The sequence below is a fragment of the Oncorhynchus gorbuscha genome, linkage group LG14, assembly GCF_021184085.1.
Source record: "Oncorhynchus gorbuscha isolate QuinsamMale2020 ecotype Even-year linkage group LG14, OgorEven_v1.0, whole genome shotgun sequence".
NCBI lineage: Eukaryota > Metazoa > Chordata > Actinopteri > Salmoniformes > Salmonidae > Oncorhynchus > Oncorhynchus gorbuscha.
The window spans coordinates 29,684,347-29,710,040 of NC_060186.1; the positions used below are offsets into that span (position 1 = coordinate 29,684,347).

Sequence of the window (25,694 nt, forward strand, 5' to 3'; positions counted from 1 at the left end):
TAGTGAAACGAGTTGGCCTAACATACGTTAATTTATAAGCGAATCACCTTTGATACGCCTTGATAAAACAATGACGTTATACTGAAAGAATCATCATTTAAGGTTTTACAATCAGACTTGTATATAGGCGCACTCTGTTCTAACGCAAGCCTACTTTGGGATGTTGATGTGAGCAAATCAACATGTAATTTAGAACTTTATTTCAATATCTCGATAATTTATCGTTATTTATACATTTTATTAAGTGTGGGTATTTTTGGTTGCGGCCACTTGTGCGTGTTCATATCTCCATTGTGTGCGTGTTTTTGGAAAGGAGGATATATTTTTTTAATAGCATTCAATATGATGAGGCATGTGATGTAATTGAAATGCAATGCTTAAGAATATACGTTACTACAGCAACATAGTGTGTCATGGAGACGAATCCATTTGAATACGTTAGTCCTTACCCATTTGTTTTGTGAAAAAAAGAGTTACAGCACCTATTTCCATCCCTTATCATTGGCATCATCTGTCATTCCACACTCCTGCTGTTAACAGCACTGCTCTTTGTTAAAGGGAGAGGGGGTTGTCTGGACATTTCACTTATCTGGTTAACCAACTGACCCATGAAAGGTGGGCACCAGAATTATTTTGGTTTGATTTAAGCTATGCTGAAAGCCACACCAGGCCACTGATGACATGATGGATGATGTTTGAAGTTGTTTGATGTTTGAAGTTGAGCCTCTCAAGAATAGTAATAGAAAAATTGTCAAGTCATTGTACTTTCTTTTTTGCTGTTGTTGTTGCTGAGAAGTTTCATGGCATACTGGCCTGATCTGTTAAGTTACAGAGTTGCGTAGTGCCTTACAGTATTTATTATTATTTATAAGTTCAAATGACAATTGACTGACATGACATTTTATGTTACACTGAGGTGGTTGCATTTTCCATTGAAACTGGAAAAAGTATAACTACAATTCCTTTGGGATGTGTGTTAGTGGAAATATGTTGCATAACAGTCACAGATGTGTCTCGTTGAATGTAATGGAATAAAACTTCACTTGACAAGGCTGCTGGTGATATGTTGTAGCTGACAAGATAATGGGTGTGGTATCCGGCTGCGTTTTATTGTACCACCAATTGCTTTAGCCTCAGGTGGAAAGTGCTGGTAACGCCAGCCACCTCGCCCAGACATGTAAAATGGCATTGGTTTTCCGTTACCGGAGAGAAATCAAATCAAATTGTATTAGTCACATGCGCTGAATACAACCTTACAGTGAAATGCTTACTTACGAGCCCCTAACCAACAATGCCTTTAAAAAAATAAAATAAAACATGGATAAGAATAAGAAATAAAGGTAACAAGTCATTAAAGAGCAGCAGTAAAATAACAATAGTGAGAATATATACAGGGAGTTACTGGTACAGAGTCAATGTGCGGTGGCTTCCCTTTGTAGTCTGTAATGGTTTGCAAGCCCTGCCACATCTGACGTGTATCAGAGCTGGTGTAGTGCGATTCAATCTTAGTCCTGTATTGACGATTTGTTTGATGGTTCGTCGGAGGGCATAGTGGGATTTCTTATATGCTGCCGGGTTAGTCCCGCTCCTTGAAAGCGGCAGCACTAGTCTTTAGCTCAGTTTGGATGTTGCCTCTAATCCATGGCTTCTGGTTGGGGTATGTATGTACAGTCACTGTGGGGACGACGTCATCGATGTACTTATTGATGAATTCAATGACTGAGTATTAGTGCTAAACGGGACAGTGGGGGAGTTTCCATCAATCACTGGGGCAGTTCGTGTGATGGTGTGCTGGTATTTTACCTTAAACTCCCAACACCTCTTGGAAAGTTTAGCGTCTTTTTGAAGCACCCTCCTAAAGCGCTGTCTGTCACAGGACTTAGAAATAATAGTTTCTGGCCTGTCAAATTGTTCCATTGTTCTTAAACAATTGGGGAACCACAACCAACTTGATCACTATCTTGTCGAAACACCACTATTGATGTCATGTTCCTGGTAGGAAAGGGGAATAACTAGAGGCATGGGCAACCCTCCCTCTTCCCTTCCTGTGAGCAAATGCATGATTCACCAGTTGCAAACTAGGAATGCACTTTGGTCTTCCATTCAGAGCGACAGAAAGTTTACTTTCGGTGATGTCATGGGTAAAATGTCATTTGACTGCCTGGGAACATGTGACTGTATCAAAATGGGGAAGTGAAACACTTTGTTTGCTCATGTCTCTGGAGACGAAGCTTTGCTTAAGTCCACCATGCCAAGAAGCGACTCCGTGGGGAAATAAATACAGGCACCAGCAGCAGAATGGAGGCAGTGGAATGTGCTCATGTTTTCATGCCACCTCATTTTGATTTGAGTATTGAATTGCTTCTGGGCAAAAAGGGACATGGAGTGAAACCCCTGGCCATCAAAGTCTTTTATAGTGAATTTCTTTGGCCATGTCAAAGAATGGGGGTTCCCCGGTAATGCTCAGCCGGAACCCCCCCCCCCCCCCCCCCCCCTCCCCCCCCCCCCCTCCCCGTTTCCATCAATGGCCTACCTGGCAATTAAAACAATGTTTTCAAAGTTTATAATAATTTTTCTTCACAGAGTCCATTGCTGTTGTACGGAAGAGGCTTAGAAATAGTTTTTTTGGGCGATTGGATTAATAGTGCTTCTTGGTGGAGCATTTTAACCGAGAGTCAGCGTTTGCTGAGTATTGTTCTCGAACTCTGAAGGTGCAAGGTTGTTCATCCATGGCTCCTCAAATCACACAATGGACTGAAGTGTGTTGCAATATTTGGAAAGATGAGCTTTAAATGGGAGCAAGACTCACCTGAGTCCTACACACGCAGTGCTTTATCAGGTATTGTGGCCATCAGTGACAGAAGTTTATAAAGTTTGCAGCCTTCCTACTTGCAGCTGTCACCACACACCTTCTCGGACTGCTGTTATTAGAATTGGATTGTGAAAACCTCAGGGCGACCTGTCAACGCACTTAAAAGGAAATCAATAGCCATCAACGAAATCTAAACTGGACATGGACTCCCGTGCTGTCGGGGAGGGAAAGGGCGTTTACTACTTCCTGGAGTGAAAAAAGTGGTGTTTATCACAGTCTTAGACGTCAATCAACGGGTGAGCTTGCTATGAGCTGTTCTTGAACTGGGTGGGATTAATCAGGCACCTGCCACACACTGATCCTAATGAGAGACTGACAGGCAGTCAACAGTAACTGCAGTCAACTGCTCTCTCTGTGTTCCATGTCATGTTGTCAGTCTCAGCAGGCCAGCGACGCACACGTTTCCAGACTCAGGACTGGAGTTCAGTTGAAAGCTTCCTACATGGAAGTTTCTAGTCATTACATTACATTACATTTAAGTCATTTAGCAGACGCTCTTATCCAGAGCGACTTACAAGTCAGTGGCTAGATACTTAAAGTGCCCTGCATACAGGCTTTTAAAAGCATATTATAGCTCATTACAGGCCAGGTAATATAAATGTATTGATGTGGTAGGGTTGGAGGATTACCATTGATCACTAAAGCACCCAATTACACTGAACATACATTTATGGGGCTATAGCTGCTCAACTCAATGGCCCACTGGCACCGGCTGTTTGCTATTTTACCTAACCATTTCCTTGGCTCTCTTATAGTGTATCCATTATTTTCAGTGTCATGATGTCCTTGAGGAGCAGATTCAATGCATGAGCAGCACAGCCAATGAGTGCGATGTGAGGGTAGGACTCCTCCACTTTAGACCAAGCAGCCTTCATGTTCGCAGCATTGTCTGTCACCAGTGCAAATACCTTCTGTGGGCCAAGGTCATTGATGACTGCCTTCAGCTCATCTGCAATGTGGAGACCGGTGTGTCTGTTGTCCCTTGTGTCTGTGCTCTTGTAGAATACTGGTTGAGGGGAATACTGGTTGGAGATGATTATGTTAATTATTCCTTGCCCACGAACATTTGACCACCCATCAGAGATGATTGCAATAGTCTGCTTTCTCAATGATTTACTTGACCTTAACTTGAAATCTGTGGAACTCTGTATCCAGCAAATGAGTAGATAAAGCATGTCTGGTTGGAGGGGTGTATGCTGGGTGAAGAACATTCAGAAATCTCTTCCAATGCACATTGCCTGTGAACATCAGAGGTGAACCAGTTGCATACACAGCTCGAGCAAGACATTCATCAGCATTTCTGAGTACGTTCCTCTATTGAGTCAAAAAACTTCTGATTTCAAGAGAACCACGAGCTGTTGCTATCTGATTCATCATTTTCACCTCGAATAGAAGTAGAGGGACTTTTGTCAGAGGTTGCTTGTTGTGAGCGCTGAGGGAACTTTATGCACTTGGTCAGATGATTCTGCATCTTTGTTGCATTCTTCACATGATTTGGCACAGTATTTGCAGATTATTATTATTATTTTTTAAATGTATTTATTTTTTTACCTTTATTTAACGAGGCAAGTCAGTTAAGAACATATTCTTATTTTCAATGACGGCCTGGGAACAGTGGGTTAACTGCCTGTTCAGGGGCAGAACAACAGATTTGTACCTTGTCAGCTCGGGGGTTTGAACTCGCAACCTTCCGGTTACTAGTCCAACGCTCTAACCACTAGGCTACAGCTTTTCCTTCTACATTAGCTGCAGTGAAACATCTCCACACATCAGATGGCATTTTCCTGTAAAGATTAGAAAAGAAATAGTAAAAAAACAAACATACAATTCCATGTACAGAAACAGTTAAGCATTTAGATTAAACAACTCCTTTGTAAGACACATGTCTCTATTGAAATGGTTAGTTGCATTGTGGAGTCTTTTGTTTAGACATGTAGTTGGCTAGCTAAACAATGACCCATAATCCCTATTCATAATGTTACTACCCAGCATGAATCTGCAGGTAGCTAACCAAACAGGTTCAATGTGAGCTAGCTAACATTAGGCTATAACTAGCAATGCAAATGGCTCTGAGATACAAATCATATTACTACACAGCTGATACATGTAACATTAGGTAGCTACCTAACAGTACGCTTTAACTTGAAACAAAGATGACTTTCTGACAATTAGAAACGTGTAATATCTGAAAATGTAGCTAGCCAGACAATCTTACCCGTATACATGGATGGACGCTTCTCCTTCTGTCACAGATGCCCTTAGTTTGAAGATGTAATCCAGAGACAGGTTATTTTTATAGACTTCAGTGTGTTCTCTTTTCGACTCTCTCTGCGTATTTGCAATCAAAGGCCGGAATTTTCTCTCCTTAGCTGTCATACTCAAATTCCACTGATTTCAAAACTCGGTCCTCCAGAAAGTGGATTGCAACACTTAAAAAAAAAGCTGCGTTAGAAATTAATTCCTACAAATACTGACCAGCTCATGTTATAGACAGAAGCGTGCTACATGGCAGACCAATTTGAACTCCTCTCTCGGCATGTCCAGCCCATCCATTTATCTCAGACAATCACGGCTAGCGGGAAGGTACCGTCTTTTTCCTTGGCTAAACCAACTAGGCTCGTAATTTTAACAAATGTATTCGTATTAACAGATGGCGTACACGTTTAAGGCACATGAAAGTTCTCATGTTCCAGAAGGTATTTCTGCCCCCAAAAAGTTTATGTTCAAATGGCTCTCCTGTGAAGTAGTGACGCGCTGCCTCCTGAATGGCGCAGCGGTCTAAGGCAATGTATCGCAGTGCTTGAGGCGTCACTACAGATCTGGGTTCGATCCCGGGCTGTGTCGCAGCTGGCCGCGACCGGGAGACCCATAAGGTGAACCACAATTGGCTCAGTTGTCCGGGTTAGGGTAGGGTTTGGCCGGCTGGGATGTCCTTGTCACGTCACGCTCTAGCGTCTTTCGTGGCGGGCGGGACGCATGTATGCAGGACACGGTCGCCAGTTGTATGGTGTTTCCTCCGAAAAGTTAGTGCGGCTGTCTTTCCGGTGAAGCGAGCAGTGTGTTAAGAAACAGTGCAGAATGGCAGGGTCGTGTTTTGGACGACGCATGACTTCTGCCTCTTCCAGTCTGTACGGGAGTTGCTGCGATGGGACAAGACTAACTACCAATTGGATATCACGAAATTGGGGTAAAGTACCAATTCTTTATACTTAAAAAAATATATATAAATAAAAAGTATGCGCGACATATGCCTAGTTTCCTGAAAGGAGTCACATATTGGGAAGGTGTTCTTAATGTTTTGTACACTTAGTGTATGTGTACATGTCTGAATGAGAGCGCGTGTTGAGGTGACATCATTTGGGACAGTGATATAAAGATGATAAAGATGTGTTTATTCTGTTTTCAAATTAAATTATGTTTTGGTAAAATGTGGGGATTGCAATGAAAACCAGTAAATTACACTTATCACGTTTTTTTTAAAGAAAATGTATTTACATCGGCGTGGTAATTATCCATGGTGCGATTGGACTAGACAGTACAATTCAGCATGTCTGAAGTCACCTTAGAATACAATTGTTTTTGTTCCTCTCTCTATGACTGTTAAAATTAGATTACTTCTGTCCACATCCGCTTCTCTGAGCAAGAGACCTTATGTCTGTAAGACACGGAAACCCAATGAAGTGGGCACCTTTTAAACCACATGCTTGTTACGGCCTCATTATGAGTGTGTTAAAAATTCACCAAAGTCAGAAATTATTTACTCGTGAATTTCTCGTCAAATTATTCATGAAATTTGATGAATCGTTGCTGCATAATTTTCTCAGAACTCCTGTCTCAGTCCTGTCTCTGTAAATAGCTGGACTGAAATGAGCGTTTATCAGAGGCTGTGTGTGACTCATTATCCTGTCATATTACTGTTGCGAAAGTCTCTTTAGGGTTGCAGCCAGGCACATTCAGCCACAAGTCTTGAAACAAGTCTACATTATCTAGACTGTATATGTGTGTACAGGGCCTCACTCACTTTTGTAACCTTTTCATTTGTCTTGAGCACAATGTTTTGTTTCTAAGCTGTTTTTGAGTAAACCCTTAAGTTTTGTAAACCTGTCACGCTGAAGAGGCATTATGAAATACGTGTCGTCACCTTAGGACCCTTCTGGAAGAACCTTGGATTACCTCATTGTCTTCACCTTCCTGTCATGAGTCATGCTTTAAATGTGTTCTTTAACCAGAAATACCTGTACTGCTACATTCTTGCCATTGTAGCTATGCACTCCTATCTTGTTGCGCATTTTACATGTTACTGGTCCTCTTTCACTTTCTGACTAAAATGGTCTTTGTTAGAATGTTTAAGTACCAGTGCCATTAGAGAAATGACTGACAGAGTTATTAAATGCAGGGCCAAAAGGGACGTGTTCTGGATACGATGCATGGCACCTTATTTGCAATGCGGAAAATTAGATTACTTTTGCCGATCTCAATCCCACTTCGGGCCATGGCAACCATTAACTCCGCTATTGACTGTGTTGCCCTCTTATGGGAGTGCCTGGGTGCCGCAAAAGACTCATGCCAACGCCATAACCTCGGTTTTTCCACAAAACCCCTGCATGGTTCAGCCCCGACCGTGGGTAAACAAATTGGAAGGAACATGTTGCTCCACACAACATTCCACTGAATCAATTTTGGTGCATATGAAATGGCAGCTCAATATGAGAGAGAGCACAGCATAAATCTAGAAAAGTACATTTCCTGAAGAAATTGTAGTATGCTTGCTAGCTTGTTTTTAAAGTATTTACAGTGGGGCAAAAAAGTATGAGAGAGGCCTGTAACTTTCATCATAGGTACACTTGAACTATGACAGACAAAATGAGGAAAAAAATCCAGAAAATCACATTGTAAGATTTTTAATTAATTTATTTGCAAATTATGGTGGAAAATAAGTATTTGGTCACCTACAAACAAGCAAGATTTCTGGCTCTCACAGACCTGTAACTTCTTCTTTAAGAGGCTTCTCTGTCCTCCACTCGTTACCTGTATTAATGGCACCTGTTTGAACTTGTTATCAGTATAAAAGACACCTGTCCACAACCTCAAACAGTCACACTCTAAAACTCTACTATGGCCAAGACCAAAGAGCTATCAAAGGACACCAGAAACAAAATTGTAGACCTGCACCAGGCTGGGAAGACTGAATCTGCAATAGGTAAGCAGCTTCGTTTGAAGAAATCAACGTTGGGAGCAATTATTAGGACATGTAAGACATACAAGACCACTGATAATCTCACTCGATCTGGGGCTCCACGCAAGATCTCACACCGTGGGGTCAAAATGATCACAAGAATGGTGAGCAACAATCCCAGAACCACACGGGGGGACCTAGTGAATGACCTGCAGAGAGCTGGGACCAAAGTAACAAAGCCTACCATCAGTAACACACCACGCCGCCAGGGACTCAAATCCTGCAGTGCCAGACGTGTCCCCCTGCTTATGCCAGTACATGTCCAGGCCCGTCTGAAGTTTGCTAGAGAGCATTTGGATGATCCAGAAGAAGATTGGGAGAATGTCATATGGTCAGATGAAACCAAAATATAACTTTTTGGTAAAAACTCAACTCATCGTATTTGGAGGACAAAGAATGCTGAGTTGCATCCAAAGAACACCATACCTACTGTGAAGCATGGGGGTGGAAACATCATGCTTTGGGGCTGTTTTTCTGCAAAGGGACCAGGACGACTGATCCGTGTAAAGGAAAGAATGAATGGGGCCGTGTAACATGAGATTTTGAGTGAAAACCTCCTTCCATCAGCAAGGGCATTGAAGATGAAATGTGGCTGGGTCTTTCAGCATGACAATGATCCCAAACACACCGCCCGAGCAACGAAGGAGTGTCCTCGTAAGAAGCATTTCATGGTCCTGGAGTGGCCTAGCCAGTCTCCAGATCTCAACCCCATAGAAAATCTTTGGAGGGAGTTGAACGTCCGTGTTGCCCAGCAACAGCCCCAAAACATCACTGCTCTAATTTGTAAGTCGCTCTGGATAAGAGCGTCTGCTAAATGACTTAAATGTAAATGTAAATGTAAATGTAGAGGAGATCTGCATGGAGGAATGGGCCAAAATACCAGCAACAGTGTGTGGACACCTTGTGAAGACTTACAGAAAATGTTTGACCTCTGTCATTGCCAACAAAGGGTATATAACAAAGTATAGAGAAACTTTTGTTATTGACCAAATACTTATTTTCCACCATAATTTGCAATTAAATTAATAAAAAATCCTACAGTGTGATTGTCTCATTTTTTCCCCCCTCATTTTGTCTGTCATAGTTGAAGTGTACCTGTGATGATAATTACAGGCATCTCCTCTTTTTAAGTGGTCGAACTTGCACAATTGGTGGCTGACTAAATACTTTTTTGCCCCACTGTATGGTTGTGAAATAAGTTGTAATGGTAGTGACTGATTTTTATAGTTGGAAAAAGTAGGTAGATGATGGCTATGATTTCTAAAGGTTTTAAAGAATTGGAAGTTAGGATACCTCTTGTAGCTGAAATGGCAAAGAATAGATAGATGGAAAGATCGATTGATTCCTCAGCAAGCACACCTAATAAACCTTTGGGCATTTCATATTGAGTATTGGATGTGCCACGAGCCATTACAAAATCATTCCTTTTCCCGTCTTTCCTGTTGCTTAATGCTGGAGGAGAAATTGTGGGCAATAAACTGTCTGATTCATAGATACCTCCACCGTTGCACATTTCATTCCAAGTGAGGGGTTTGATTATCTTTGTGGATTATTTCACATGAAATATCCTCCCAGTGAAATAAGTCTCATTGGTTTTCCTCATATTTTTTCCAACGAATCCTGGAGTGATGAGCAGAGCTGTAAACTGGCTCTGCTTTTCTCCAAAGAGGTATACTACAAAGCAAGACTTATGCATTAGCCAGCTAAATTGCCCAAATATTATGAAATAAAAAAAAATGTTAAAAGATAAGCTTGAACTGGGGATGTTCTAATTGACTCAACAACCAAAACGCATATCAAAGTTGATCTTTCTTAATGAACCAGAAAATCAATAGTTTATTTCTGGTTGTTTATCAAAGTTAGCTGACTAACTCATTGATCTTGCTTTGTAGTATACCCGTCTGAGCCGGTCTTCCTGTCTTCCCAAGCTAGTTTGCTTATAAATAGTCCTGGCGGAGGCAATAGATCAAACTGTAAATGGTTGCAGCGTGTGTGTGTGCTTGTTTGTGTATGGCTGGGTGCTATTAGTCATCACACATTGGAGAGCCAAACACTCATGCTTTCAGATGTCTTCACACAGCCACCAAGGCAAGAAATGTTTGGGTTCGGCTCACTTCACTCTGAATCCTCCAATTTGGCCAAGATACGATATGCTTGTTTTTGCTAATGCTGTCACTTTGGTTTCTTTGGATACTTCTTAGCAACTGAAGTGGTGCCACCACTTTACATGGAGACTGCTCGTCCAAAGGTGGTTCAAGTTGGTAGAATACTACTTCAAACACTCTGCAAATCTTCCCTAGAACATTGTGTGGCACAAAGTAATCTACCGCCGCATGCGTTCATATTTTTAATTAGCAATTGATACCAATTGATGCCAAATTGATTGACGTGGGGACCCAGCTCTGTCGTGGAATAATATTCTGGTCAGCGTAAGAATGTTTGAGTCCCATATCAAAGGCCGAGGTGCTTTGTTATTTTTTTTACACCTTATTATCTGTGACCTAATCCTTTGCTGCACCAAATCGACATGGCCTTGTTGTTGTGGGGAGATACTGCAATCAGTTTGAGGACATGCATGAATGAAGAACGGGGTCTGTGATGAGATAAGGTGATGGATGGTCAAAGGGGGATTATTGGTGAGTGAGTGTGTGTGTGTGTTTGTGCATGGTTCTAAAGTAAGTATGAACTACTGCTAGTGAAGGCTTATATTTCCTCTAAAAATGTTAGCAATAATTAATGCATGCCAATAGTACCTCTTTTGATCCAGCATAAATGTTGTTGTCTTCATATCAAATATAGCTCTACCTTGGATCTATGTTGGTATGCCACCAGTTTTAATTCATGAACTCAATGCCACTTCACTACTCATGTGATCACACTCCGAGCATATCTTCCCAGCTCTCCCTGTCCTTGACTCGCATTGTAAGATTCCAGGGAGTTTTTCATCACTGGCGGGTCAGCAGCAGACTCTCCCTGGTGCTCCGTCGCTAAATCCTGTTTGCAGACCTAGAATTTAAAACGTGTTCCCGTCAACTAACAATGACTCGTGTTTTTTTTCCCCCACAGCTTCCCGGGGGTTGATTCATATGTCGCTTCTCACTTTCACAATCTTTCATTGGGAATGACGCTCACCTGTATCAGGTATAGGTGTCTTTTAGGATTTTAGCTTGGACTCAATGAGTACTGTTACTTGCACACGATAATGTGATTATTGTGGATAGTCAGGTTAATATAATAGTTTGTTTAAAATGTTTGCAAGAAGAAGGATTTCCCTAATAATCCTGTTTCCATGGACACATCTCAAATCAGGCTACTGAAGGGACTTTTGATAAAGGCTGTTTAAGCTGTTTATAGGGGCGGCAGGGTAGCCTAGTGGTTAGAGTGTTGCAACCAAAAGGTTGCAAGTTCAAATCCCCGAGCTGACAAGGTACAAATCTGTCGTTCTGCCCCTGAACAAGGCAGTTAACCCACTGTTCCTAGGCTGTCATTGAAAATAATAATTTGTTCTTAACTGACTTGCCTAGTTAAATAAAGGTAAAATAAAATAAAAAAATATGCCCATTTAAAAAAAAAAGATTGCTCAGAAAATCAGGTGTTTTAATTGGTGTATGCTTACTTCGATTATGACCTTAACACCAATTAAGAAAAGCAGAGGAAGGTGTTTACATGACTATTGCCATACTTGGCCTTCAGCCATAATCAGTTTAATATCGAGTTATTAGTGTGCATGTAAACGTTGTCAATGCATCTGAGGCAAAATGTCCAATGACAAAAGCCCCATGTCATAGATTTTGAACATGCACTCTAATTTAATAAATGCAACACTTTTGAGTGAGTCCTGTTGCAATTTATCGCAGGCTGTTGGGGAAACAGTCCTTCTTTTAATTGACTCAGGCATGTTTGATATAAACATCTCATTAGCATATTTTTATTATATTTGGGGGAGTGCCTTTGCATAGACCCTGAGTCATTCAAGAGTGGGAGCTCGAATATAAACCCACCCCTCGTTACCAGAAACACCAACTCTCTCCACTTTGCCTTAACGCCATTTCATGGGGCGTTGGCAGAGCTTTTTCTCCCCATGTTCTCAAGTACAGTCCCGTGTGGCTCGGTTGGCAGAGCTTTTTCTCCCTGTGTTCTCAAGTACAGTCCCGTGTGGCTCGGTTGGTAGAGCATGGCGCTTGCATTTCCCACGGGGAACCAGTACGAAAAAAGCAAGTCATTCTGGATAAGAGCCTTTGCTAAATGACTAAAATGTGGATGTGAAGTTTGCATTGGGGGGTAAGAGGCTCTTTTCCCAGGGTCCCTGGGTCCCCCAGGGTCTTTTCCCAGGCCTCCATAGGTTTGTCTTTGTCAGCGTGAGCAGATGGCCCATTCTGATGGACATCTGTCCCCTGATAAGTTATCATCAGTGGGACTGGGGTAGGGGATTTGTATACTTGGGTTGGGTGTGAGGTTATGGGGATTCAGGGAGGTGGGTGCCGGTACTTTGGCGATTGGATGACCTCTGTCATCAACATGTGCGCACACACACACAGGGCTGCTTTGGCCAGTGTCAGTCACACCTGTCCCCTCAACGCCCCTTGTCCAGACAGAGATGGGCATCTGAACTTAGAACTGAAGCCTGGACAACTATCAGCTGGCCCTGACAACCCCGCTCACATCCCAATACTGATTTCATTCATGGCGTCCAGGCAAGGCCTCCGTCAGTCACACACCTCTCATTGTTCCGTCCTTGTCTTATCCGTCCCTCTCAAAGGCTCCTTTATGGGCCTCAGTGACAGCACTGTCTGGGGCATGGGTCATATTCCCCTCGTCACTACACCCTCCCTCTCCCATTTGACCTTTCACTGTAAGCATGCCCTTGCTTTTAGATTGAGGTGTGAACAGACAAACGCACCCTGAAATAGATTGAGATTGCATTTCTGGGTATAGATACGAATATTGTCTGCTTTTTCCCCAACTCCATTAGTTAATTTGATACAGGGAGTCATCTGATTAATCTGTTGTTCTCATGTCAACGTTGGTGTGAGTCCGGATTTTTGACCTTGGCCGCACGATCACAGGAGTTGGCTTTTGGAATCGTTAAATGTGGGGACTGAGTGATATCCTTGCTCGTACATTTTGTCAGGGTGGGATCTCATTCTGACATGGTGATCGATGCTAATCTTCTACCAGGGAAGCAGGGAAAAGACGGCTGTTCTCTCTGCAGGACGTGTCATTCCGTTTTCATTCTGCTAAGATTGAAGTGGTCTCCAGGGGAAGATTTCTCAAAGTAACCCTCCACACCCAATTTGGTATAAAAAAAACAAAAAACAACAGACACATTTTTTTTCCCCCCGTAGTCTTTCAAGTCCCTTGTTTGTTATCGGTTGTCAGGTCCTAAGGGCTGGAGCTTCTTGCCGAGTTGATTTGAAGTCTGAGTGGGAGTTCTGAGGAGAACCATCCACAGTCCTGTCCGCAATGACAAACGCTTGTTCTTCAACATGTAGGCTCTGTTTAGGCTCTTTAACAACTGCACACAGCTCAGATAGGTCAAGTAGACTGTTTGAGCTCCCCCGTATCTCCCTCCTTCTGGCCAGGGGCCCAGTGTCTGTCTGACGATGAACATGTCAGCGGCTTCAGCGCTCAGCCAGTGCAGGAATCACTTTCACCTCTTGCTCGTTTGCTGGAAAGCATCACTTGGCAGCCCATTGCCCATTAATATCCACTCAGATAAACATGGAGCGCTAGCATGAGTGCTTTGACCCTCTCGATTCCCTCTCCCCTTCCCGTTATGGCCCCTCCCCTGGGCGGATGCCCATGCGTACACATACAAACACATACACACACTTAAATGCATGCACACAAACAAACTAACCCTAGTGTTCCCTGAGAAGAAGTTTCCAGGGTGTATATGACTAATTAGAAGTCACCACAGAGACAGTATATATGGCTCTCCTTAGAGACTGTTTGGGTGGCTTCTAAGGTAGATAGTAGGAAGGTTATGTAGCTAGGTATCGAGTTCATAATTATAGCTCCAGATCGAGGCACTCACGACTTTCTCTACACCACCTGGACGGTATATATTAATCACATCCTGATATAGGCTCCTCTGCTTCGAACTATCCTGACAAATCTGCGTGGTGCCATGAGTGTTTGCATGTCACTGTCTCTCGAGGTGATAAACCAAAATAAATGCTCAGTGTGTTCAACTTTGTTTTCCCCTCTCCTGTCTACTCCTCTCTCCTATCCTCCTTTGTGTCAGTTTCAAACACTCATTGAAGAATAAGAGGCTGTTTCATCCCTCCGAATGGTAATTGGAGAGCATTCAGGTTTCACTTTTTTTTTCTTCTCGTAAATGAAGTGCAGAACGTGTCCCATTGCAGATCCGCATTAGTGTCCAGACATTTTGGTGCCTAGACATTTGAAGGCAACTTGCACTTGGCAGAGTATAAATTAACTCTTGGGTATTCTACTACTCCTCAGGGCAGGGGGAAAGGACCGAGGAGGTCACATCTGTGTGTGTTCTCTTAAGGTGTGGTGAAAGTAACCACAGCATTCCTACTTCATTCATGTTTGTATGTGTGTACATTTGCATATCCTGTTACACGCCGATTAGTCATGCAGAGCAGCACCTTCTCGATGTTCTGTGCGGTGGAGAAAAGGACTCCCTTAAAGTCCAACTGCCCCCCCACACCTGTATTGCCAACCAGATGGAAAATAAGGAGGGTGAGCTGATGTTGTCTGAGTAGGTGCTCGTCGAAAACACTGTGTCAGACAGAGGCTCTTCACTGCTACCGTTGGTTATTTTTTTTATTGTGTGGACCTTGTTGTTTTATATGTCCTGGGAAAAGCAACACGCCAACTTGAAATTAAATCCCAAGTTCAAGAACATTGGGAAACGGCGGCATTTCAAAATGAAAATAATAATAATAACACTAAAAGATGTGACCTCATTCACCTTTTTATTTTTGTCCGGGCATGCTAACGCGCTTCATCAGAGCATTCAACGCGCCAGCTGTTTTCTAAACTGTACCTCAGAATATTTTTTCTCCCTTTTTATAAATGCATTTCATGCAATTCTGCGTAATTTTACATGACTGCAGATTTTTTAAATACCGCACTAATGATCAAAATGACAGGCTACTTCAACACTCACACCGAAAAGCTTCCCAGTTTCACTGACTCATCCAATGATACGCAGTTCACTCACTTCCTAGCAATGCACTCGTGCCAAAAGCCTACTTCTTTTTGCGCAATAGGCCTATTTGGAAGTTTGTAAAAATATTTAGTCTTCATTTTTCGTCAGGGACGTTTTGCTTTCCAACCTGTTTTTTCTGGCTATTGTATTTTAAATATGGCAAAAGCCTGGTTTTGTCTGCATGCTGTTCACTGACAGATTTTCTGCACGTTCCAGACTGTAGGCTATGTCTTATTGGCTATACACACAATCCACAGCTATGCATTCTTTTTTAACAGACAGCAGTAGTTCTGTAACTTCAGCAAATGTATTTACATTTATAAAGGGTGCTGTGATTCTATAAGAAAATAAATGCTAGTGTTGCTGCGCGTAGGCCAACCAGACAGAATATTGATGATGTAGATCACATGTTAATCAAATGTTATGCTGAAGTGGTAGTAATGTTCATATTTAAACTAGGTAGCATGCATGTTTGGATACTGGGCGGGCATAATCTCCGTACAGGGTAGACTGGGGAAATAGGCACAACCGGCTGCATGCAAGCTCCGTACAGGGCAGTTGGCGAACTATATTACTATAACCTCTCTAAGGTATGTGGGACGCTAGCGTCCCATCTGGCCAACATCCAGTGAGATTTCAGAGCGCCAAATTAAAATACAGAAATACTCATTATAAAAAATCTGAAAACAAAACTTATTTTACATGGGTTTAAAGATTAACTTCTTGTGAATCCAACCACGGTGTCAGATTTTTAAAATGCTTTACGGCGAAAGCATACCTTACCATTATTTGAGAACATAGCCCAGTTGACAAATTATCACGAACAGTAACCAGCCAAGCAGAAGCGTTACAAAACTCAGAAATAGAGATAAAATTAATCCCTTTGATCTTCCTATGGTTGCACTCAAGACATTAATTTACTCAATAAATGTTCCTTTTGTTCTCCGTTTTGTTCAGTAATCCACAGGCTGAAACGCAGACAAATCCAAATTGTATCCGTAAAGTTCATAGAAACATGTCAAACGATGTTTATATTCAACCCTCAGCTTGTTTTTTAGCCTAAATGATCTATAATATTTCAACCGGACAATAACGTTGTCAATATAAAAGGTAAACAAGAAAGGCACTCTCTCGGGATTGCGCATGAAAAAGCTCTGTGACACGTCAGGGTCCACTCATTCAAACTGGTCTTACTCCCTCATAAGAATACAAGCCTGGAACTATTTCTAAAGACTGTTGACATCTAGTGGAAGGCATAGGAACTGCAAATTGAGTCCTAAGTCAATGGATACTGTAATGGCATTGAATAAAAAACTACAAAACCAACAAAAGAAAATACTTCCTGAATGGCTTTTTCTCAGGGGTTTCGCCTGTTGTACTCACAGACACTATTTTAACAGTTTTGTAAACTTTCAAATTTTCTATCTATATATGCATATAACGGCCCAAGTAGCAGGCCGTTTAATTTGGGCATGCTTTTCATCCAAAATTCTGAATGCTGCCCCCTACCCTAGAGAAGATAAACTATATTATACCCTTATCTGTGCGCATGCCTGTTGACGGGTAAAGCACCAAACCAGGGGGGTGGTATACCAATCAAACCCCCTCTCAAAACATACGAGGAGTATCCGTAGCTAACAAACAGAAAATCATTCAGGAGCCATTGTGGTCCTGGTAATGGGGGTGGCTGACAGTAGTTCACCATTATTCAGATTTATGGCGAAAGGTAGAGACAGAGTGGCGCTGATGCAGTGACCATATATGACTCAGCCCTTTCTCGTGCTTGGTACCAGTCTACAGCAAACACCATTTTTTTCAGCACTATCCTTCCCCCACCCTTTTCCTCCTCCTCTGCCTCGGCTTTTAAGTGCCTTTCTTCCTCAGCATCTCCCACAGTAGGAAGAAAAGACTGTCTTTTTTTGTGTTTTTTTTTTCTCTCCCAATAACTGTTTCCATCCAGTTTTTCTGTGAGAAAAGTCAGCAGCACCACCCTGGATCCCACTGTATTGTAATGTTTTTAAAATGGTGTAACTGCCTTAATATGGCTGAAACACAGGAAGAGTAGCTGCTCCATTGGCAGATCCATAATAAATGCCAAGATCCAGCAACCTCGCACAGCCATTGATATCCAGCAACTTCGCACAGCCATGGAAGAGGAGTGGGACAACATTCCACAGGCCACAAGCAACAGTTTGACAACATTATGTGAAGGAGATGTGTTGCGCTGCATGAGGCAAAGGGTGGTCACCTCAGATACTAACTGGTTTTCTGATCCACTCCCCTACCTTCTTTTTAAAGGTACTGTATCTGTGACCAACAGATGCATATCATATTCCCAGTCATTTGACATGCATAGATTAGGATCTAGTGAATTTACTTAAATTGTCTGATTTCCTTATATGAACTGAAACTGAGTAAAATCTTTCAAATTGTTGCATGTTGCTTTTATATTATTGTTCAGTGTCGTATCAAAAAGAGCAGATTTTGAGGTCTCCACATTTTTTGAGGTCTGCCAAATAAAAATGGAAGAGATGAGCTCTGTCAAAATATCACAACCGCTGTTCCTTTGCGACCCATGTGTGAGCACGCAGCAGCATCGCCTACAGTAACATAAACTAATTGAAATAGTGTTGTGTTCTTTGAAAGCAATTTTTTTTTCATATTCTAATATTACCGAAGTCTTTCATAAACACAAACAAAGGACAATTTTTCTGATAGCAGATATAAAATAATTGTTTGACTTTTAGAATGTTGCAGTCAAATGGCTGCTCATTGATGTAGTAGTAAGAGGGGGTAGCGAGGCCCGGCAGTTTAAGTGTTAAAGCCTACATTTTGAATTCAGAAAATCCATGGCCCATAAATTAAGACATGCAGGAAATTAGTCTTTCTCAGTTTTTTCATTAACGCATGCTAATTTTGTGTGTTTGGTGTGCCCACACACAGTTGAGGATGCCTGGTCATTCTTTAAAAGTAACTTCCTCACCATTTTAGATAAGCATGCGCCGTTCAAAAAATGCAGAACTAAGGACAGATATAGCCCTTAGTTCACTCCAGACCTGACTGCCCTCGACCAGCACAAAAACATCCTGTGGCGGACTGTAATAGCATCGAATAGTCCCCGCGATATGCAACTGTTCAGGGAAGTCAGGAACCAATACACGCAGTCAGTCAGGAAAGTAAAGGCCAGCTTCTTCAGGCAGAAATAGTGCATTCTTGTAGCTCCAACTCCAAAAAGTTCTGGGACACTGTAAAGTCCATGGAGAACAAGAGCACCTCCTCCCAGCTGCCCACTGCACTGAGGCTAGGTAACACGGTCACCACCGATAAATCCATGATTATCAAAAACGTCAACAAGCATTTCTCAACGGCTGGCCATGCTTTCCTCCTGGCTACTCCAAACTCGGCCAACAGCTCCGCCCCCCCTCGCAGCTACTCGCCCAAGCCTCTCCAGCTTCTTCTTTACCCAAATCCAGATAGCAGATGTTCTGAAAGAGCTGCAAAACCTGGACCCGTACAAATCAGCTGGGATTGACAATCTGGACCCTCAATTTCTAAAACTATCCGCCGCCATTGTTGCAACCCCTATTACCAGCCTGTTCAACCTCTCTTTCATATCGTCTGAGATCCCCCTCTTCAAAGGGGGAGACACCCTGGACCCAAACTGTTACAGACCTATATCCATCCTGCCCTGCCTATCTAAGGTCTTCGAAAGCCAAGTCAACAAACAGGTCACTGACCATCTCGAATCCCACCGTACCTTCTCCACTGTGCATCTGGTTTCCGAGCCGGTCATGGGTGCACCTCAGCCACGCTCAAGGTACTAAACGATATCATAACCGCCATCGATAAAAGACAGTACTGTGCAGCCATCTTCATCGACCTGGCCAAGGCTTTTGACTCTGTCAATCACCGTATTCTTATCGGCAGACTCGGTAGCCTCGGTTTTTCTAATGACTGCCTTGCCTGGTTCACCAACTACTTTGCAGACACAGTTCAGTGTGTCAAATTGGAGGGCATGTTGTCAGGTCCTCTGGCCGTCTCTATGGGGGTGCCACAGGGTTCAATTCTCGGGCCGACTCTTTTCTCTGTATATATCAATGATGTTGCTCTTGCTGCGGGCGATTCCCTGATCCACCTCTACGCAGACAACACCATTCTGTATACTTCTGGCCCTTCCTTGGACACTGTGCTATCTAACCTCCAAACGAGCTTCAATGCCATACAACACTCCTTCTGTGGCCTCCAACTGCTCTTAAACGCTAGTAAAACCAAATGCATGCTTTCAACCGTTATCTCCCTCACCAACTTCAAACGTCTGCTATCTGAGCAGCTAACCGATCGCTGCAGCTGTACATAGTCTATCGGTAAATAGCCCACCCAATTTACCTACCTCATCCCCATACTGTTTATATTTATTTACTTTTCTGCTCTTTTGCACACCAGTTTCTCTACCTGTACATGACCATCTGATCATGTATCACTCCAGTGTTAATTTTCTAAATTGTAATTATTCGCCTACCTCATGCCTTTTGCACACAATGTATATTGTCCCCCCTTTTTTTCTACTGTGTTATTGACTTGTTAATTGTTTACTCCATGTGTAACTCTGTGTTGTCTGTTCACACTGCTATGCTTTATATTGGCCGGGCCGCAGTTGTAAATGAGAACTTGTTCTCAACTAGCCTATCTGGTTAAATAAAGGTGAAATAATAAATAAAAATAAAAAAACATACACTCTGCTATGGAAAAAAGTGGGAAAGCGTTGATTTCCCAATTTGCGATTCATTTCCAGCTCCATCTCAGGCGGGGAAGCTCTTGCTCGTTATGTGTGTCTGCTGCAATGCAAGAGGTGAGGACATTTCCAATAGTTCCAGCAGCTCTTTGGTGCTTGTTGCTGTCATTATGCCAATGGTCAAATGGGGGACAGAGGAGGATTTTCAGATCTTCTGAAGTTAATTTGGATTGAGCATTAGATATGAGTAATTACAGAGAGGACTGCAGGCTAGATGGTTGACTGACTTGCTAGAGTCTATCCGAACTAGTGTCAGGACACTGAAATGTGAAAATACAGATAACTGTCAAAATAAAGGAAAGACCAACATCAAGTGTCTTAAGGGCGTTGGGCCACCACGAGCTGCCAGAACAGCTTCAATAGATTCTACAAGTGTCTAGAACACTATTGGAGGGATGGTGGTGGAAAATGTTGTCTCAGGCCCCGCTCCATAATCTCCCATAAGTGTTCAGTTGAGATCTGGTGACTGACACACACACACACACACACACACACACACACACACACACACACACACACACACACACACACACACACACACACACACACACACACACACACACACACACACACACACACACACACACACACACACACACACACACACACACACACACACACACCATTTAAACCCCATATGCTACTTTGAGAACCCTCTTTCAACATCACTGAGATCTATTCTAGCCATGGTAGCCAAAATAATGGGCAACTGTTAATGTTTATAAATGTCCCTTGTTGATGAGATGTTAATTGCTTAATTAACTCAAGATCCCACATGTTTGGAAGCACCTGCTTTCAATATACTTTGTATCCATAATTTACTCATGTTTCTTTTATTTTGTGTCCAACCTTAGCAATCCTCCCCTCTCTTAGTTTGATCTCAGCAACAAAAGCATGGCAGGGAAGAGGGTCTTTATGTCGGTAATGGTCTTGCAACCTTTGCTGAAAGATTTCTCTTTGTGGAACTGTTTGACCCAGCATTATAGAGGGCATCCTGTGAGTCTATTGGCGGCATGCAAAGGAAGGTGGTTGAAACTACTTTGAGTGTTGGAGGACAGGGAAAAACCCTTAGAAATTTACATTTTATTTACATATGTGACTCACCACCTGGATTCGGTCTTATGTAGTACAAAATGGTATATCATACACTGCATTGTTGAGGAACAATGGGAAAGTAATTCTGCTTTGAAGGTTGATAAACTTGAAAACTCACTTTTGAGAAAATGGCCTTTGAATGTTTTGGGATCTGCTGTCTATGCTCATTCAGCATCGTTCACACCTTCTTAAGCTTTAGCCCCACCCATCTCGTTTTGCCCTCGGCGCGTTCAGAGCGCACACTTGATTTGTGTACCTATAGATAACATGAAAACAGCCTAACCAGCTCTGCTTTTTGCAGACGTTTACTGACACCTTCCATATCCAACGCATGTTGTACACTTTAGCTTAAGACATGTAACTACCTAGCTAGATAAAGAATCTGTAAGATCATGTAACGCTAGCTAACGAGCCAGCCAGCTAACGTTAGCTAGTTAAACAACAATGAACATAGTGCCAAATCATGTCGTTACTCCGCTGCATGAATCTAATGGGAGATAACCATCCATGGTTCAATGTTAGCTAGCTAACATTGAAGCAAGCAAACAGCTCTGGGATACAAATAATGTCAGCTAGGGAGCCAGCCAGCTAATGCTAGACTATCTTACCTGTATACAAAATCATACATGATGTACGTGTCTCCATGTCACGGATTCCATGCCATGCCACAGATGCCTTTAGTTTGAAGATGTAATCTGGAGACAGGTGTTTTCTCCATCTCTTTAGCTATCGTACTCTAATTCCACTGATTTCAAAACTTGATCCCCCAGAAAGTGGAGAGTAACACTTATCTGTGCAGCTCCACTACACAATACACACCAAAAAAGCAGCATTTGACAAGATTACCCAACACAGACTGACCAGCTAAAATAGACAGAAACCTAATCTCAGCAAAAAAAAGAAACCTCCCTTTTTCAGGACCTTGTCTTTCAAAAATAATTCGTAAAAATCCAAATAACTTCACAGATCTTAATTGAAAAGGGTGTAAACACTGTTTCCCATTATGTTCAATGAACCATAAACAATTAATGAACATGCACCTGTGGAACGGTCGTTAAGACACTAACAGCTTACAGACGGTATGAAAACTTAGGACACTAAAGAGGCCTTTCTACTGACTCTGATAAACAGCAAAAGAAAGATGCCCAGGGTCCCTGTCATCTGCCTGAACGTGCCTTAGGCATGCTGCAAGGAGGCATGAGGACCGCAGATGTGGCCAGGGTAATAAATTGCAATGTCCATACTGTGAGATGCCTAAGACAGCGCTACAGGGAGACAGGACGGACAGTTGATCGCCCTCGCAGTGGCAGACCACGTGTAACAACACCTGCACAGAATCGATACATCCAAATATCACACCTGTAGCACAGGTACAGGATGGCAACAACAACTGTCCAGGTTACACCAGGAACGCACAATCCTTCCATCAGTGCTCAGACTGTAGGCTGAGAGAGGCTGGACTGAGGGTTTGTAGGCCTGTTGTAAGGCAGGTCCTCACCAGACATCACCAGCAACAACGTTGCCTATGGGCACAAACCCACCGTCGCTGGACCAGGCAGGATTGGCAAAAAGTTGCGGTTTTGTCTCACCAGGAGTGATGGTCGGATTCGCGTTTATCGTTGAAGCGTTACACCAAGGCCTGTTCTCTTGAGTGGGATCGATTTGGAGGTGGAGTGTCCGTCATGGTCTGAGGTAGTGTGTCACAGCATCATCAGACTGAGCTTGTTGTCATTGCAGTCAATCTCAACGCTGTCCGTTACAGAGAAGACATCCTCCTCCCTCATAGGGTACCCTTCCTGCAGGCTCATCCTGACATGATCCTCCAGCATGACAACGCCACCAGCCATACTGCTCGTTCTGTGTGTGATTTCCTGCAATACAGGAATGTCAGAGTTCTGCCATGGCCAGTGAAGAGCCCGGATCTCCATCCCATTGAGCACGTCTGGGACCTGTTGGCAGGTGCCTTGGTGGAAGAGTGTGGTAACATCTCATAGCAAGAACTGGCAAATTTGGTGCAGTCCATAAGGAGAAGATGCACTGCAGTACTTAATGCAGCTGGTGGCCACACCAGATGACTGTTACTTTTTTTAACCCCCCCCCTTTTGTTCAGGGACAAATTATTCCATTTCTGTTAGTCACATGTCTGTGGAACTTGTTCAGTTTATGTCTCAGTTGTTGAATCTTGTTATGTTCAAACACATATGGACCTTTTTTTGCTGAGTTTATATGGCATACCAATCTGAACTGCTTTCTCGGCATGTCCAGCCCACTCATTATCTCATCCAATCATGGCTAGTGGGAAGATGACCTCTTTTTCTGTGGCTTAACCAACAAGGTTTGTAATTTAACATTTTTACAGATGGTATACAAGATTGTTATTAAGGCACATGAAAGTTCACATGTTCCAGAAGGCATTTCTGCCAAAAAATGCATTATGTAAAAAAAAAAAAAAGTTAAAATGGCTCTCCTGTGAAGTTGTGACTTGCGACATATGCATAGTTTCCTGAAACGGGTCACATTTACATTTACATTGCAAGTTTATGCTGTTGTCTGACTACTTGGCTCGGTTTGGTAATGTTGGCCACATTTGAAGAAACCTTACTGAAGACTAATTGTATTATAGTGCCATTATAACCATTCATGACTTATGCCTCTTGTTTCAAATAAGATTTTTTAGAATTGTTTGTGATAGTGCTTGATAGAACAATATTAATGCTTTTAAATGTGTAATTTCCTTATGCAGCTAATCCCTTATTCCACATAGAGACATATTTTGATTTTGACAGTTGAATTTATTGTAAATGTTAGCCTAACACCAAGCTGTTGATTTTTTTCTCACTCCTTGAACACCTGAAGGCAGACTTATCTTCCTTCGTGTTTTTAATTATTCGCACACCTGCACAACCACATGAAGGCAAACTTCCATCATATTTTGAGCCTGTAATTAAATTATTCAAAAGCTGTCAAAGTACATTTCTCAGTATCATCATTCTGAATAAGTTCTAAGAAATCATGAAACATTAATATTAGATGTGCGTGAAGCATCGAATGGGTTAAACTCTAGTTCTTTATACAAATCCATATAGATTACTTGTAATTTGACAGCAAAGAAAGATTGTCCACCGACACTTTCCTCATAGTACAAGTATAGTATGCGCTTGAGGAAATAGTTTAAAGGGTATAGGCCATGCAAATAAACATCTGTTCCCTGGTCAAAAGCATTCATTTGTTAGGTTGCACAATCACCTGTACAAGATAAAAACCATAGCACTTCTCAGCCAGAGCAAATCCGTTGGGCACAGACATCATTTCAACGTCTAGTTTTGAGTTGTCAACGTGAGTTCAACGTGAAATGAATTAAACACTTCACCAGGTCATTGGAGTCAGTTAAACGTTGGGTAAAAAAAAAGAAAAGACAAATGCCCTTACGTTTGGAGTTTTTACAAATCCTAATTACTTTCCCACGTTGATTTAACGTCATCACACGTGGAAATGATGTGGAAGCAACATTGATTCAACCCGTTATAAACCAGTGGGAACAACCCCATTGCTGCAGGTCAGAATCAGTTGCCAGGGTTTGTTTTTGAGGAAGGGCAGTTACTAGTCGGAGAGTATTTTGATTTTATTTGAACGGACACACTTTCATGGGCTACATGGAGCAGTAGGCTGACTGCACATGCTGCTCCTATCATACTTGGAGATTTTTCCCTCCAATTCCAGACAGCTCAGCATGGGGTTATCAGAGGGCAGCTTCATTTAATTCTCGGATGAGACTGGGCTGTTCAAACTAGACCTGCATTCCCGGTTCGCTACATTCATCAAGTGCACCTAAAGTATTTTGAAAGAACATTTTGAGCCAGGTCTGGAAAATGTCAAGGTCTTCCATTTTGTGAAATACGTTTTATTTTGTGTAAGTGGAATTAGGAGAAAAACAGTTGGTTAAAATCCATTTTGAGTTCCTCTCACATACTCACTTTGAAAGGTTAGCGTCTTCTCAAATTCCAAGCAATAAAGTTTGATGTATATCTTTGACTCAAACAATGAACTTATTGAAGGGACCTTGAGTCAGACACTCACACCACTTCCTCAATTGACTCTTGTGCATTGTAGCAGTTATATTTAGAGTACTCTTAACTATAAGCTCTGTGCTGAATTGTCTTGTACCTCGTGTCTTATATTAAGTGACAAATCACATGCGCCCATTTTCTTCATCAGCACCGTAATACACTTACGCATGGGATATTGAGAGTGTAAATAGAATGGGAACATGAGGCTACTTAGGCAAGTGCAAATGCCACTTTGTCTGTGTACTGTTGATTTGTGTTGGGATTGCCAATAGCTTATTGCTTTGGTATGACCAGAATTTGAACTCTGCCTTGCTCTGCTTCTTTGTCAAAGACAGCAAGGAACCTATAGAAGTGGTTGGAGCGAGAAGATCCCTCCAGTCCTGCTCCCTGTGACCTGTGCCATTCATCTCCTCTCCTAAAGCTGTCCAACTCACTGCCTGGCGGGGCCT

General features: G+C 42.4%; 1 protein-coding gene across 1 annotated transcript in view; it reads left to right on the top strand.

The window, feature by feature from the left end:
- alcama (activated leukocyte cell adhesion molecule a) overlaps nt 1-25,694 on the top strand; it is a 69,036-nt gene that overhangs the window by 1,054 nt on the left and 42,288 nt on the right. The window lies entirely within an intron of this gene.